The sequence below is a fragment of the Schistocerca gregaria genome, chromosome 1, assembly GCF_023897955.1.
Source record: "Schistocerca gregaria isolate iqSchGreg1 chromosome 1, iqSchGreg1.2, whole genome shotgun sequence".
Classification (NCBI taxonomy): Eukaryota; Metazoa; Arthropoda; class Insecta; order Orthoptera; family Acrididae; genus Schistocerca; species Schistocerca gregaria.
The window spans coordinates 672,298,629-672,311,639 of record NC_064920.1 but is presented as its reverse complement, the minus strand read 5'-3'; positions in this window follow the sequence as shown (position 1 = coordinate 672,311,639).

Below are 13,011 nucleotides of genomic sequence, written 5' to 3'. Positions count from 1 at the left end.
GAAAATATCCAGTCAGATCAAAAGTTGTTTTGGGTGATTCAGTTTTAGAACAAGTCTCTCAAATCTCTTATTTAGGCTCTGCTATAAATTTAGATTTTGACCCTGACGCTGAAAATAAAATACACATCTTCCAAGCTGTCTGTGTTACTATTAGCAGAACATTGGGCCATAAAGTACCAAATGAAACCATCATGAAATTCTGTAAAGTGATGGCGGTTCCTGTGTAATCCTAACGATGGGAAGATTCGGTAAAAAAAAAAAAAAAAAAAAAAAAAAAAAAAAAAAAAAAAAGGAAGGACCAACGGCTGCACAAGAAGAGTTATGATCAGGACCGAACGGAGAAAGAGATTTTGTAAGAGCTCGAAAATAGCGGGAATGATTTTGCTTGTGAGTTCGGAAAAGGGAACAGCCTAATCCATGAAAGGAAGACGATGACGATGATAATGGCGTCAGACTTGAAGAATAATAGGAAAGAAATTGAAGACTTTTGTTTCAAAAAGATATCAGGCGACGCTGCTGGTCAAGGTATGGTCTTCCAAGCGCGAAGAAATTTAGAAGAAACTGTCGCTGTGTACGGGCGGACATTATCTTGCTGAAATTTAAGCCCAGGATGGTTTGTCGTGAAGGGCAACAAACGCGTGGAATATCGTCGACGTACCGTTGTGCCGTAAGGGTGTCTCGGATAACAATCAAAGGAGTCCTGCTATGAAATAAAATGGCATCCCAGACCATCACTCCCAGTTGTCGAGCCGTACGGTGGGCGTCAGTCAGGTTCGTATCCCACCATCTTTTTTGGTGCCTCCAGACATGTCTTCGCTAATCATCGGAGCAATTTCGAACGGGGACTCATCACTGAAGACAATTTTACTCCAGTCAATGAAATTACAGACCGAAGACATGTCTGTAGACGCCCTTGACAGCACCCTTTGGATATCATTCACAGCACCCTTACATTACAGCCGTACGTGGCAGATATTCTGCGCCCTGTTTTGTTGCTCTTCATGTCAGACCATCCTGGGCTTACATGTCAGTAAGGTAATGTCAGCCGCACGTGGCGAGAATTTCTACTGCTTGTCTTCGTGCTTACCAAACGCTACTCTGGTCAGCAGGGTTGCTGGATCTCTCTCCATTTGAGAACGTTGGGAGCATTACGGGCAAGGCTTTCCAACCATTTCGGGATTTTGACGATCTAAAGCGGCACTTGGACAGAAAAAAAATGGTTCAAATGGTTCTGAGCACTATGGGATCCAACTGCTGTGGTCATCAGTCCCCTAGCAATTAGAACTACTTAAACCTAACTAACCTAAGGACATCACACACATCCATGCCCGAGGCAGGATTCGAACCTGCGACCGTAGCAGTCGCACGGTTCCGGACTGCGCGCCTTTTTTTCCGCTTTCTTTCTTTCTTTCTTTCTTTCTTTCTTTCTTTCTTTCTTTCTTTATTTTTTTTTGTAAAGAAAACATTATACAAGATTTGTATTCGGAGCCTTTTGCTCAGCAGCCAAATACTTTTTTTTTCTTTATAACAAAATGCGTACGTAACACAAATAGGCATTTTTTTAAATAGCCAGCTATCCTAGCCACTTTTTTAACAAAAATGAAAAAAAAGGTTTTGGAAGGTTTGTTTTTCTGCTTTTTTTATTTTTATTTCATTTTATTTTTATACAAATGTATAAAAGGAAGGCCGTTCCTCTTCGGCTACATAAACAGAATAATAGGAAGTCGTCCCGTTACGACAAAGGATGCTCCATACTATAGCCCGCTGCGAATTTTTCAATGACTGTCTTCTCGTTGCTGTGTTGTTTCCGCTGTTTGTTCAAATCTCATAAAAAAAGGAACTGGGAAGAGGTGCTATGGTTATCATCTCATGTCATCGACAATCCAGCTGCGAGGCGGATTATGGAATGCGCTCCAAAGGAAATTAGAAAAATATTGCCTATATTTAGGGTTCTTGACGATCGCACAATGTCGTTCGTTGAGGTAGTACCAAAAATCGGGTACTGTCTTTTCGCTATTACCGAAGAGGTAGTGAACAGCGTGGCCGCTGATCCACGTCACAGAGTTCGTTTTTGCTCTTGGGGTAGAATTTGGCACGATATCCCTCAGGAGGACATCCAACAATTTTGTCAATCAATGCCAAGCCGAATAATTGCTTGCGTAAGGGAACAGAGGTGGCCGAACGCGTTACTGACTTGCTAATTTGTGAAGCTCTTTCGCTTGAATGAATCATCCAGTTGTTTTATACATTTACAACGATTTCCGTGGGATTCAGATAATTCCTTCGTGACGCGTAGTTTCTTTTTTGTCTTAGAGTGTATCTATATTAAGTGTTGTCTTGTTCTCCTTTATTTTACAAAAACTGTCACTGAGTACGCAGCCATGTTTAAAACTTTAAGTGTCCTGTTCCGCCCCGAGTCCTCGCCATGTGTGGCCGACATTATCTTACTGAAATGTAAGCCCAGGATGGTTTGCCATGAATAGCAACAAAACAGGGCGCAGAATATCTGCCACGTACGGCTGTGCGACCTGAAACGAATACAGCAGTTATCCGCAGGCCCTTTAAAATGGCAGCCGACCGCAAGCGTAAACAAATGAGAATTCTGACCACCTGAGAGAGAGGGTCTGCGCTCCGCCTACCTGTCGCAGTGCTGGCCGTCTACAACCTTGATCTGATCTGTGCTTCTGCAGAAGTAGCACTGACGCACGGTCAAGGGAATCGCCGATCCCTTCTGTTGTTGTGGCAGTCGTATTCAAATCACTTGATACACCAAGATTACTCTCTTCACTCATTTCAAAATTAGAAAACAACAAGCAATACACAACAAAAAGCAGAAAATTTTGGAAAATTATGGTAATTTCCCAAGGGACCAAACCGCTGAGGTCATCGGTCCCTAGGCTTACACACTACTAACTTAAACTAACTTACGCTAAGGACAACACACGCACCCATGCCCGAGGGAGGACTCGAACCTCCGACGGGGGGCAGCCGCGCGAACCGTGGCAACGCTCCCTGGACCACGCGGCTGCCCCGCGCGACAACAGAAAGTAAAACGGAGTACACAGTTTATTACGGCGCTAAATTCTCGCTGAGGTTGGCAGTCTCGTAAACCATGTAGTTCAGGCCGGGTCTCTACCGGTATATCTTACGCAATCATAGTTAAACGGCCTCCCTACCCATATCCCCGCGACACAGCGTGTTACCACATTATATTATTCCCACTGTCACCTTTGATGTTGCTGGCGCTTCAGTCTGGAACCGCGCGACCGCTTCGGTCGCAGGTTCGCATCCTGCCTCGGGCGTGGACGTGTGTGATGTCCTTAGGTTAGTTAGGTTTAAGTAGTTCTAAGGTCTAGAGGACTGATGATCTCAGATGTTAAGTCCCATAGTGCTCAGAACCATTTGAACCATTTTTGAACCGTTGATGTGTTCCAAGGTGAAATGAAACCAGTAAAGATGGTTCATTCACGAAGCACTTCGGAGAAATGGTCGCTTGTTTCATTAGTTACACTGGACCCGTGGCGGCCATTGCTTTAGAGAACGGAACGACAGTTGACGCTCAACGATTCGCAACACACCACAAGGAGAGCCGTTGCGGCCTCCCCATCACCATAGTCAGCCGAACTGAGACAGATGCGTCAGTCTGTAGGGAGGGCCAAGAGGTAGTACCTGCGAAGTGTCGTATGGGAAGAAAAGCAACGTTGGTTGCAAGTATATAGGGAGACAAAAGATCAGTTTCAGCAGGAGGTAAGGGCAGTTAGACTGGCTAGCTGGGAAAAATTTGTTCAAAACCAACTGGCTACAAACCCATGGGGCACCCCGAACAAGCTAATACGGGAGAAAATAAGAACAATTATGGTGTTGTCTACCGTCAGGGACAGGAGCCGGATGGTGGAAACCTTGCAGGAAACTGCCGAGGTCCTTCTCCGGGTCCTGTTGTCTGACGACAAAGACGAAGACAACTCAGAAGCACAACAAATCAGAAGACCAACTAGACTATGAGAACACCAGCGTGGTTTACCCCTTCTCTGATAAAGAGGTGGGCGCCCAGATAAAGGCCCTCAAGAAGGGCAAAGCTCCTGGCCCAGACAAATGTGGTAATAATTAAGAAAGGTCCAAACAAGGATCCAAAGGAAGCTAAATCTTATAGGCCTATCTGCTTGCTGGACCTACTGGGGAAACTTTTTGTGAGGTTGCTGGCAGACAGTCTGGCAGCACACCGTGTACTGTGTGGGATGAGTGACAGGCAGTTCGGTTTTCGGTAGGGGAGATCAGCGTCTGACGCCAACGCCTTGACTGTGGAGGTCTGTGGCTCAGCCCCACACAAATACATTGTCTTCATCATGTTGGATATCAGTGGCGCCTTTGACAACCTGTGGTGGGCTTCGCTCTTCTCCTGCTTGGGGGAGAAAAAGTGTCCAGGGCCACTTTATGGTTGTTTCAGGAGCGGTTGTGAGGGAAAGGAGATCTGGCTATCGTCCTCTAGCGGAAGAATCAGTAAACACACCACAAAGGTGTGCCCACAGGGCTCTGTCCTGGGGCCACTCTTTTGGGACATAACTATGGAACCACTCCTAGAAAACATGCAGAATAGCGATGATGTGCTAGAGGGCATAGCCTATGCAGACGACCTCCTCCTGCTGGCTTGGCAGTCGTAGCTGCGAAGAGTTGAAACCTAAAATTGAAAGGGCCGTGTCCATTCTAACTACATGGTGCCACAATACCAAAATGACGATATCACCTAGTATGTCCACATACTTGCTACTAAAGGGACAATTAATAAGGACTCTTACGGTAAGAATATACGGCTCACCAGTTCTTCGGCGCCATGAGGCCCAATACCGAGGCGTAGTCGTATATGAGAAGTGGAGCTATACATAACATATTGACACAGTGACACAGAGATCCCTGGAAACATTAAACAACTTGATTGGGATTGGACATAAGCGATTACATTTGCCACCTGACCTAATAAAATTGTATCATAACAGCATTTTGACATCAATAGTAGGATAGGGGTCAGGAGTCTGGGCTGACAGGCTCACGAGGGTCATGCCCGCCATGGCCGTTAGGAGAGTGCACCGAAATATGCTCCTGCATTCTGTAGGGGCACACAGGACGACACCGGGAGGGGCACTACTAGTACTAATAGGGCTTTGTCCCCTGGATATCAAAATCAAGGAACAGGCTGCGTGGTATTGGGCTAAAAAGGGAAAAAAGTGATAAAATAGTTGAACTAATGGGTACTAAATCTGAAATTATACATAGGGGAGAGGAGCAATGGGATAATGACGAAACAGGTCGTCGAGCACACGAACTTCTGCCTAATATCAAGGAGCGACTCCAGCTCAATCATCTCAAGCCATCAAGAGAACTGCTGCAGTTTCTTACTGGACATGGACCCTACCCAGCATACCTATGACGGTTTGGGAAATGGGCTACACCAGCGTGTGACTGTGAGGCTCCACAGGGCACCCTGGACCATGTGGTGTATGAGTGCCACTTCTTAGTCGCATCACAACTAAGACTTCAATTAGCAAATAATGACTCGCACCACCTGCTCAGGCATGAGGACCATTTCCAAATCTTAAACAGCCTTGCTAATGAGATATCAAGCAAAGTGCTAAAAGAATACCTAAGGAACGACCAATAACAGACTTAACCAGACTTAAATCAGATCAGACTCTGTGCACCTGTCCCTTCCTGCTGGGGTGTGGATTTGACCAGCCGCTTCACGTCTGGGATCCGCCACGTCTACGACTAGGAGGAGGGTGCACACTCAGACTGAATTGGATACACACCGCATTTGACAGTAGGGTTAGAATTGGGTTAAGACTTAGGATAAGTTAGGATAGCACCATTAGTATAAAACTGCAGCGACTCAGTGCCAGGGCCATGCCCACTGGGGTTAGCACGGTGGGCGCGGCCAGAAAAGTGGGTTCATAATACGCTGGCACGCATGTAACGCTGCAGGTGGAGTAGATTAACCGTAGAACTAACACTGGTAGGACTTAGAGTGCCCATTGTGGAGGTAAAACAATTAACATGCCTAGTAATTAATTAACAAATGCTGCAGTAATTGTAACCATTAGTATAAATCAGGACCCACTAATGTGTTAGGTGGCGGGTTTTTCATGTATCATGTTGTTGTTGAAATAAAGAATTTAAAAAAAAAACGATAAAGACAGGAAAAAGAAAGAGGCGAATGAGCCGGTTTTTACGTTAGGTGAGGCAGTGGTATGTCACTTTCTCCAGTAAGAACACGTCTAATAAAGCACCGTTTTGGCGAACCCAACCCTCGAGTTGATGACTGCTTTGTATTACACTTGTGTTAGCGTAAATGCCTTCAAAATATACGAGAAAGTTACTATAAAACGTCCCCTCGTGTATTTTTTTCTGTGTAACATATTTGGTACAGTCAAATGAAAACGAGGCGGATAGAGAAAAGTTAGTTATCCGTTGAGTATTTCGAAAGTAATCACCATAACTGTTAATACATTTATACCACTAAGAGACAAGACGGTCAGTACCTTCATCGAAAAATATTTGTGGCCTACCACGGAACCATGATTATATCGACTCTCACGGATATCTTTCTTTAGGGCTCCAAAAATATGAAAATCGCTTGGGAAGAGATGGAAACTGTGTTGAGGATGTGAAGGGCTTCCCAGCGAAACTTCTGCGGTGTACTGAAAACAACCTTCACCCACCCACATTTTTCACGGTTGTTTAGCTCTGAAGCCCTTATATGCCATTCAGACAGTCGCGATCTCTCCCCGTACGATTTATATATTTTTGGAGCCCTGAAGGAAGATATTCGTGGCCGTCGTTTGCTTTGGACAAAGAAGAGCGCGCTTGGATACAACTACGGTTCCATAGGCAACCACAAACAGTTTTCCATGAAGCCACTGGCAGCCTTGTCTCACAATGAGTAGATGTATTAACAGATATGGCGATTACTTTGGAAATAATTAGCAGTTTCATAACTTTGGTGCTGTAGAAGAACATCCAGAGTACTCCAGGACGGCTCTGGTGACTTCAGTGTGCGCTCAGAATCTGTACAGAGGAAGGATGCTGGGCAGCTGAAGAAATAGCGATGCTGGTTGCGATGACTTTTTTAAATTGAGGTTGCTTTACAGTCATTAAGAGACGGTGCAGTGAATATGAAGACGTTTCCCCGGTGTAGCAGGCTCCGCCTACCGGCTGCACTCTTCCGCTGTTGGTGGCCGTGTTTACGGTGCCGTTGTGGCTGTCTGCTGTTGCTGTGAGGACGTCAGGTTGCTTCTCGCTCCAGGGCTCGGATAGTAGATTAGATTAGTTCTTCGTTCCATAGATCCGAGCTGAGGAGATCCTCGTGGATGTGGAACATATCATTTTTTTTAAAAAGCTGAAGTAACAATACTAATATTATGAATATATACATCATTTGTTTCTATTAAAAATTTCGTCAATGGAGTAGAAGGAGTTGGCCACTAGTAAGTCTTTCAGCCTCCTCTTAAACTGATCTTTATTTGTAACTAAATTTTTTATGTTTGCTGGCAAATTATTGAAGATGAGTGTTCCTGAGTTGTGGACCCCTTTTTGAACTAAAGTAAGTGCTTTTAAGTCCTTGTGCAGATCATTTTTGTCCCTGGTAATGTATGTATGAACTGAGCTGTTTGTTGGAAGAAGAGATATATTATTTAGGACAAATTTCATTAAGGAGTAAATACACTGAGAGGCAGTAGTTAGTATACCCAGTTCTTTGAAGAGGTTTCTACAAGACCTCCGTGAATTTACTCCACAAATAATACGTATTACACACTTTTGGACCCTGAAAAATGTTGTTTGACTTGAAGAGTTATACCAAAATATTATACCATATGACATTATGGAATGAAAGTTGGCAAAGTGTGCAAGCTTTTTCACTTTTTGTCACCTACGTCAGCTAAGACTCGAATTGCAAATACAGATATGTTAAGGCGTTTCTGCAGTTCTGTGGTGTGTTCCTCGCAACTGAATTCATTATCCAGTTGTAATCCCATGAATTTAAGGATAAAATCAGAGAGATTAGAGCCCACACAGAAGCATACCGACAATCCTTCTTTCCACGTACAATACGAGACTGGAATAGAAGGGAGAACCGATAGAGGTACTCAGGGTACCCTCCGCCACACACCGTCAGGTGGCTTGCGGAGTATGGATGTAGATGTAGATGTAGATGTAGAATCTCTTCTGTCTGCTCTTCTTCATACTTTAAGTAGTGCTCTTCTGTCGGTACCCCGGTGAGGACAGAGATGACTGGATGCTCTCGTCATGCTTTCGGGATGGTGGCGAAGTGCGAGGCTGCACCTGAGGCCCAGATGCGTAGGTGGGCAGCAGCGGTTCGTGTCCCGGCTGAGGCAGAAGCGTCTGCGTCACTGGCGCGGCGCCGAGTACCACAGGCTCGACGTCACATTATTGCTCAGCTGTTCGATCATGACGAGCTTGTTCGCGCATCGTTAAATACCACTTATTAGTACTGATTTCACGGTAATGTTTGCTTTAGTGAGTCAACTAGAAAGTTCTGTCTGGGCTGGGGCTGACGACCTAGTTGTAATCGGACTGCAGTACCTCTCTGAAGGCTGGCTCGGCGGCAGCACTTGTAAGCTGTCATAACAGAGCCGGTCTGTGAAGCCGTTGACGACACAGTCCACTGGCAAGCTACGACCGACCTTGGGAGTAGCTAGATTCCATTTTGGCGCGGTTTTGCTGGTTCTAAGTTCCGTTTAACTTCTTCCCTTTACATTCGTCAGTTCGTCCTCAGAATTTGCTGGAACACGGACACTAGATTATTTACAATTTTTTACACTTCTTATTTGTACCTCCACTCACGGTATAATGTTTTTCTTAGCACTACTTACATTTTATGTCCAACTTCACTAGCACTTCGGTCTATCCAGAGGTCTTTGTTCTTGGTGCACTTTGTCCCTCATCAAATGGATTCTGGCTGGTGCTGTGGAGACTAGTTTGAACCTGTAGGTTCAAGGTTGGGTAGGATGGGATTTGGGATACTTGTCTCTTGAATTGGTGGTATATTATTCCTGTTACTGCGAAAATTATGCAGGCAGCTGAGGTTGAGGAACCTAGTACTAGTGGTTGCTGATGTTGATTGTGGTTCTTTCTTAGGTGCTCTAACAGGTGTTCAAAATGGTTCAAATGGCTCTGAGCAGTATGGGACTTAACTTCTGAGGTCATCAGTCCCCTAGAACTTAGAACTACTTAAACCTAACTAACCTAAGGACATCACACACATCCATGCCCGAGGCAGGATTCGAACCTGCTACCGTATCGGTCGCTCGGCTCCAGTCTGTAGCGGCTAGAACCGCACGGTCACTCCGGCCGGCCTAACTGATGTTCCAATAAAATGCAGCCATGCTAACATTTTATCTAGGGAGGTGAGTAGCTTCCAGTCACACATATTATTTACAAAGGTAAGGTTTTCTGTTCGTAAAATTTCAGTGAATCGATGTGGCACGTAAACCAATGAGTGAGTCATATTCAGAGTGGTGGGTCTTTCACAGTGACGTGTAATCAGAAGGTCGGCACGGGTGTGTTACATTGGGTACCATTTATTAATAATCTCTGACCATGTGATTCTATTCGCTGTATGCTACTATGTCGACATTGTTTGTAGCAAGTACAGATAACGACTGTTCGGTTTGTTACAGAATATAACCTGTGTAGGCCCACTCTGACACGACTGCTTTCGGACTTTCTGTAGCAGAAATTTAGGACTGGAACTGTGTGATATTACCCTTTTTCTTACCTAAATATGCTGGGTTAGCAAAAATATTGGCCCTTAAAGCTAAAGGTCTACTACTAATATTTACACAAATATACACACGTGATAATCTAACTGCTGTTCAAGCTTGTTGAGAATAAATAACTAGTTCCTCGTCAACTAAATGTGCATTTTTCACAAAATAATTAACTTATTGTACTATGTATATTGATGTTCTTCCTGTCGCGTAAGCTCTAATGTTCAGCTGCCATTTCACCCAAAATTCCTTCAACGTAGGACTTATACCTAATGCGTCCTTCATGATTACGAGCCTCTTACACAAAATAACATCTATTACAACTCAGTCTTTTCTAAAACATAAATATAACTATAAAATATTTGCCACACAACACCTGATAATTAATCAGAAAACACATACAATTCATAAATGCTCTTCGTCCACAGTTACCTTGTCATTCTCTAGTTACAGTAATATTCCTGCTCATGCTAAGTGATGTGTCAGGATTACTACAGAATTGTCTTGTTCTTCTTGCCTGATCTTTCCCTTTTTTTCCCTTTCTTCCCGATTCTAATGTATCCTCTTTTGAAGACACTGCCCTTTGTGTGCATGATATACAAATATTTACGTAGTGATTGTCGTCTTGTGTGTGAGTTACCCACCTGTAATTTTGCGCTACTCTGCGGTCTGTTACCCTGCAACCAGTGTGTCCTGCTAAACTCGATTGCGGGCCTGCCTTAATATTTCTTTTCATAAACTTTCTGGCACTAAGATGCATAGCCGGCATCTCGTATTCCTGTACAATACTCCGTCCTCTGGGATGAATTGCACTTGCCTGACGAACCAGTGACAATCTGGGTCACTGCTTTGTGCTGCCTTCCATTCATCCTTTTACGGGTGGGCCAGTGCATTCCAAGGTGCGTACTTTGCGGCTCAGGACATCTGCATTTGCGTGTGACTTTGAAATCAAACCTGCCGAGGCATAATGCCTGTCTAGTTACGCTACTAGTTGTGTCTTATCTTTAAGTCCTAATAACCAGCTTGAACGGTTATTATTTTAAAATGACGTCCGTATAAATAACATCAGGAAATTTAATGCCAGCAATTCTTTCTCGGGGGGGGGGGGGGGGGGGGGGGCATCCACTCCTTGACTCAAAACACACAACCAAAGGCAAAACTGCTGGTGTCACAGGACAGTATGAAATGTTTCGGATAATACACAGCGGCAGAAACTGAATTAGACATTAACAAATCTTTTAGTTGTAGAAATGCTGCTTCACAATCTGGTGACCAATGAGACTTTATCTCCTCTCCTAGCAACACTGTGAGAGGTCTGGTAAGTTTTAGAATGTATTTTCCGTAAAAAATGATGAGTCCTAGTTATGATTGCAATTTCTTGATTGTAGTGGGTGTTAGAAAATTTTTGATGGCATGAAAAAGTCGCGGATTGGCGCGAACCCTGTTTCGGCTGAAAATATGGTCCAGTTAATGGACTTCTTGTAAAACGAAGTGGCACCTTTCCAGGCTAAGAGTTAACTGTGCTGCATATAGACGATCGAAAATTTTGTGTAAACGTACTATATTACCCTGGATATCTTTCGAGACACGATTATGTCATCCACATAGACCAGGAATTGCTTCAATTTTAATAATTACAATACAGCTTCTAATAACCACATGGTAAGTGGGTCAAAAGGCATGCAACAGCATTGATAATGACTGAAACAGATTGAGAATGCTATCTTTGGAGGATTTGCAGGTGTTACCTCTAAATAATGGTATCCACTCTCTAGGTCCATACTTGTAAAACGTCGATACTGGATCAGATTATGTGTTTATATTACGTTAGGCAATGGGTAGACATATGACTCTCTTTTCTGATATAAGTAGCAGTAGTTGCAACACAACTGGTATGCTTTGCTGCCATCTAGCGATTTTTTCGGTACGCTGATGACAGATGCTGACCAGGAACTGCTACTTATTTGTACGATGCCCTCTCAAAACTGTTAACTTATAAAGTTGTCTATGACAGGTTGTTGGGTTTGAGGAACATGATACGGTTTCTTATAAACAGGCAATTAATTTCCAGTGGGAATATGATGTTGAGCTAGTGGTGTGGCAGGCAATGGGCCAGGTGGATTAAACACCCAAATGTATTCTTTTAAAAGTCTTTCATGTCCTCCTTGTCCTGACCCTCTGGATGTGCTACTTCATTGCTTCAATTTTAATAATTACAATATAGCTTCTAATAACCACTGGTAAGTAGGTCAAAAGGCATGGAACAGCATTGATAATGACTGAAACAGATTGAAAATACTGTCTTTGGAGGATTTGCAGGTGTTACCTCTAAATAATAGTATCCACTCTCTAGGTCCATACTTGTAAAACGTCGTCAACAAACTGACTGCCCCGGTGTTATGCAATTTAACTTGAAATTTGTATCCAATTCGTCTTCATCTAGCACTTCTAAATTAGTATCAGGATACTGCGTGATAGCTGAATCTGCTCAGAGCTAAAACTATCAATACTGACAGATACCATGTTATGCAAAACTCTTCACCGTGTCCAATTCTTCATTCTCATATAAATGTTCAACAATGCATAAAGAATTCACTGGTAGATTATCTCGTACGTTAGCCCTGATTATCTTCCAGTACCTTTTGGTATGATATCGATTGAGATTATTTTAAGGGACCTTATAAGCCGACTCGGTGCCTGCACTTGGACTAGGTTTGAACCTTACGAGAGTAATAATATTCTGGTTGTAGAGAGACCCTTGCAAGTCAACTTTGGTATATTGTGTAACCAGGAAATCTTAACCGAGAATGATTTCACAGCCACTAACAACCATGTGACGGATTTAATTTTACTTTGCCAAGTATACCTTTACTTGCCCCTGATACCTGAGATAAAATACCTGATAAAAATTTACACTATCTTCTTTTAAGTAATTGGTCAGAAAAAGTCTGTCAGTGATTTCGCACTTGTGGTAACTCTTGCTGGGAGCACTGTACAGTGGACACACCGCCTCCTGCCCCATTTAACTGCAGGGTGGAAGGCCCTGCCTGTGACCATGTTCCATGTCTGTGAATATGGAGACTGTCCAAATCCTCTGTATATCTGGCACTACTGTTCTCTAAAGTCACGCTTCATATTCCTCGTATGCCCACATCTAAAACGTTTAACATCTATATTAAATATATCACTTTTACTGTGTTTTTTTGTGACCATATTTATCCCAGATAGTTCT